The 5,000-nt window shown below is 38.8% G+C and overlaps 1 protein-coding gene across 10 annotated transcripts in view; it reads right to left on the reverse strand.

Annotated features, from left to right (window-relative positions):
* The window catches only part of LOC106875086 (protocadherin alpha-3), a 419,220-nt gene that overhangs the window by 119,126 nt on the left and 295,094 nt on the right, over window positions 1–5,000 (reverse strand). For 2 of the 10 annotated variants that reach the window (XR_016244282.1, XR_016244281.1), the window contains exon 3: window positions 412–500. The exons of the other annotated variants lie outside the window; for them this stretch is intronic. The gene's annotated coding sequence lies outside the window, so the exon portion shown is untranslated. The remainder of the gene's footprint in view (window positions 1–411; window positions 501–5,000) is intronic. 10 annotated transcript variants of the gene reach the window in all.

The following is a 5,000-nucleotide window of genomic DNA, read 5'->3' on the forward strand; positions in this document are numbered from 1 at the left end:
TATATATACACAGGCATACATGTACGTACGTATGTATGTATATGTGCTTGTATGTTTATAATGAAAAAGTTGGTACAAAAGAATTTGCGGGAAAGAGGACCAAAAAAAAAAAATGTAAACAAAAACAGACAACCGACAGCGACATGCTCATTCCCTCATCAAATGTCGACCGAATGTCATTACAATTTCAATACCTTTCGATATTATTGTCAAATTTGGTGCTGTCAGCAACATAAACCGTTGGGATATAAACGAAGACACATGATGGTCGAATGAATGTGGAAAGAAAAATGATTTGAGTCAAGGACGCGTCCAGAAAATAATGAAGTCTGTAAGGTGGGAAGAGAACAGGTAAAAAAAAATACGAAAAGAGATAAGAACAAGAAAAGTAGAGAACAGAAATATATGTACCTATGCACAGTAGATTTTTCGATGTAGCGACGAAGGTAGGGTGAGTTTTGAGAAACATCGTTAATAGGGTTGATAGTGTGTCTTTCGATCTTGAGAAAAAAAATGGAAGAAAGGATGTCAGAGCCTTGGAAAAATCTCGACTCATCAGTACAACGGCCAATTAAAAAAGGAATGGGAAAGTTGAAAAACGGAACAGGAATGTCTTATGGTACTTTGTACGAGGGGAAAAAGGAAAGGGAACTCAAGACTTGAAGATGGTTAGGGGAAAATGGAGAGAAAGGGCCTTATATATATATATATATATATATATATATATATATATATATATATATATATATATAATATTGGCACTCCGTCGGTTACGACGAGGGTTACAGTTGATACGATCAACGGAACAGCCTGCACGTGAAATTGACATGCAAGTGGATGAGCACTCCACAGACACGTGTACCCTTAATGTAGTTCTCGGGTAGATTCAGCGTGACACAGTGTGCGACAAGGCTGACCCTTTGAAATACAGGTACAACAAAGGTTTACTTGACTCAACAGGTTTTCTCAAGCATATCATATCACCCGACGCATCAAGGGTTACTATTAAATGGGCCAGACATACAACACTGGCATCAGCCAGGGCTGCGATCTCACAATAGTTGCCGGGTCTTCTCAATCACACCATATCTCCAAAGGTCTCTGTCCCCTGTTACTCCCTCTGTGAGGCTCAATGTTTACCATTTCATCCCGTGTCTTCCTGGGTCTACCTCTTCCACAGATTCCTTCCACAGTTAGGGTGTGGCACTTCCCCATACAGCTTCCACATCCACACATAACACTTGACCATACCATTGCAGTTGTCTCTCTTGCACACCACATTTGATGCTTCTTATGTTCAACTTTTCACTCAGGTCGCTCACACTGACGTTACACATCCGGCGGATCATACCAGCTTCATTTCTCTCAAGCAGTTCGCACACATGCTTCATACAGTCTACCTTTCATCCTGAGCTAGAGGCCTTTAGTTGCCAGCAGGCTATTTTTCTTCAAGTCGCTACACTGTCGGAGCAACCACCCCCACTACAGACTTGGTCGCCTCGGTAGCGGAAGCTATCAACTACTTCTAGTTTTCCCCACTGGCATGTGATGGAACCTGTTTTCTGTACATCTTCAGTGTTTATTGCCCTTGTGCATCTGCCACACACAAAAACTTCGCGGTTAAACTTCTTTGATATTGGTGTGTCCATAGCTTACACACGCACATATTTGTGTATATATATATATATATGTATATATATATATATATATATATATATATATATATATATATATATATAGATATATATATACATATATATGCATATATATATACATATATATATATATATATATGTATATATATATATATATATATATATATATATATATATATATATATATATATATATATATATATATATATATATATATATATATATATATATACATATATATACGTATATATATATGTATATATACATATATATATATATATATATATATATATATATGTGTGTGTGTGTGTGTGTGTGTGTGTGTGTGTGTGTGTGTGTGTGTGTGTATATGGGAGAATATACAAATAATAACAACAGACGAGGACAGGTGGTGTAAATAACAAAAGTATATATTAGTATGACGCTCGGGAATATATATATATTCTCTCTTTACTCTTTTGTTTCAGTCATTTGACTGTGGCCATGCTGGGGCACCACCTTTAGTCGAGCAAATCGACCCCAGGACTTATTCTTTGTAAGCCTAGTACTTATTCTATCGGTCTGTTTTGCCGAACCGCTAAGTTACGGGGACCAAACACATACATATACATATATATATATATATATATATATATATATATATATATATATATATATATATATATATATATATATATATATGTGTGTGTGCGACGGGCTTCTTTCAGTTTCCGTCTACCAAATCCACTCACAAGGCTTTGGTTGGTCGGAGGTTATAGTAGAAGACACTTGTCCAAGGTGCCACGCAGTGGAACTGAACCCGGAACCAAGTGGTTGGTAAGCAAGCTACTTACCACACAGACACACCTACGCCTATTTGTGTATACAAGCTTGCATACAAATACGATAAAGCTACGTGAGGCATTGCTTAACGCTATGATAGGGCTCTTATACGAGTATGCACACACCCTCACACCCTCACACACACGCGCGCGCGCGCGCAGACGCCCACGCTATCATAAACCTACCCCCAGTACACGCACCCCCGCACGTCCACCAAGTCACATGGCATTAAAAGAGCGAGTGAACGGGGTGGCGGAGTGGTCAATCGAATTAAAACGCCTGCTCGTACAACGGCAAATAAGCCCTTATTGATCCCGAGCTGTACTACATTAAACAGCGTCGCCCCCCGCTGCCCCCGCCGCCGCCGCCGCCAAAGACCACCACCGTTACCCTTTCAATACCATACTTTTCACTACCACCCAACTGCCACCAAATTCGCTACTGCCTCACCGCCGAAACTGTCCCACCACTACTACTACTACTACTACTACTACTACTACTACTACTACTACTACTACTGCTGCTGCTGCTGCTGCTGCTACGACTACTCTAATATTGCTACTAATATTACTACTGTTGCTGCTACTACTAGTACCACCAATACTGTTGCTGCTGCTGCTGCTACTGCTACTACTACTACTACTACTACTACTACTACTAGAGTTACTACACCCCTATCAACCATTAGCAGCAGCACCATCATAAAATTAACCGCTGCAACAACGACCACCACCACCTCTACAACCAGCAACAGCAACACTATCATCACAACCGTAGCTAGCCACCACAAGAAGCACCATCGCCAGTAACACCACCACAAAGGCTGCTGTTAGAAACCACCCCGCTTACATATAACCAACAACAAAAATATATCCAAACCAAAAAGATAACTAAATAAATAATAAATTAAAAAAACAAAAGACTAACTGTAGCCTACCCCCTACACAGACCTTCCTACATTAACTCCACTATCTCTACCCAAGCCCAAATGCTTTCCCCTATCTTACTTCATCCAACTCCCACCAATTCCACAGAAATCATTATCGACCTACAAATGGTATCTGTGTGAATGTGTGTCTGTGCTGAGAATAGTTGAGAAGAGGAATTACCATTCGAAGTAACTGTCCCAATCAATTTGTAACACATATGAGAGCTAGAGTATCCGCTACCCGGATATTTTTCTGCTGTTTTGCTGGTCCCTAGGGATGTATGTGAGGTAATGAGTTTATAAAGGGAGCGATGTAGACGGTTAAGGTCTGTGTGTGTCGGAATGGGGGAAACGGCTTAGTTTGCACATACATCCACACGCGCGCGTGTGTGCGTTTATATATATATATATATATATATATATATATATATATATATATATATATATATATATATATATATACATATATAAATAAATATACGTACATACAAACGCACACATATATATATACACGTTCTATCTGCCATTGCACAATTCAGACTCATTTTGTTATTCAGTAAAAGTAATTCTGTTTCTCGGTTAAACTAATTAATAAAGATCGTTTTATATTAGGGGTAGCTGTGTGGTAGGAAGCTTGCTTCGAAACCACATAGTTCTGGGTCCAGTCCTACTGCGTGGAACCTCGGGCAAGTTTCTTGTACTATAGCCGCGGGCCGACCAAAGCCTTGAGTGGATTTAGTAGACAGAAACTGAAAGAAGCCCATGTGTGTGTGTGTGTGCATGTATTTGTGTCTTTGTTTGTCCCCCTACCATCGCTTGACAATCGACGTTGGTGTGTTTACGTCCCCGTATCTAGCGGTTCGGCAAAACACACCGATAGAATAAGTACTAGGCTTACAAAGAATAAGTCCTGAAGTCGATTTATTCGACTGAAGGCGGTGCTCCAGCACGGCAGCAGTCAATTGACTGAAACAAGTAAAAGAATAAAAGAGTAACAGTACACACACACACACACACACACACACACACACACATACATATATATATATATATATATATATATATATATATATATATATATATATATATATATATATATATATATATATATATATATATATATATATATATATATATATATATATATGTAACCATATATCTCTATCTATCCGTGTGCCTATATATGTGATATATAAATATATGGCAGTAGTCATTCGTATTCCGAGAAAGACGGTTTTGTAATTTCTTGCTGAACAACCTGCACAAATAATTTGTTTATAGTGATCGAATGTTTGGGCCGTACTTTAGCCCACACCCTCCATGAAATCGACGTTGTCTAAATAGGTAACACTCCACCAGTTTCAAACGCAGTCGCTGTAGTGTACGTCACAGGAGAACAACTTCTCCTTTTTACAACGACAATGTGTTCATAACACACTAGGCTCTTTCGTGCATAAAATTCTGGGACATCAGTGTTTCGACATGTTGTGTCTCGTCAGCCAAAATCATCCGGAACTTTGAGCCTTAACAAGCCGCTGGGTTTTGTTTATAATTTCATCGAACAATCTGTTTGCTGATATCAGCATTAATCAAAC

Source organism: Octopus bimaculoides, chromosome 14 (assembly GCF_046866305.1).
Source record: "Octopus bimaculoides isolate indiv1 chromosome 14, ASM4686630v1, whole genome shotgun sequence".
NCBI lineage: Eukaryota > Metazoa > Mollusca > Cephalopoda > Octopoda > Octopodidae > Octopus > Octopus bimaculoides.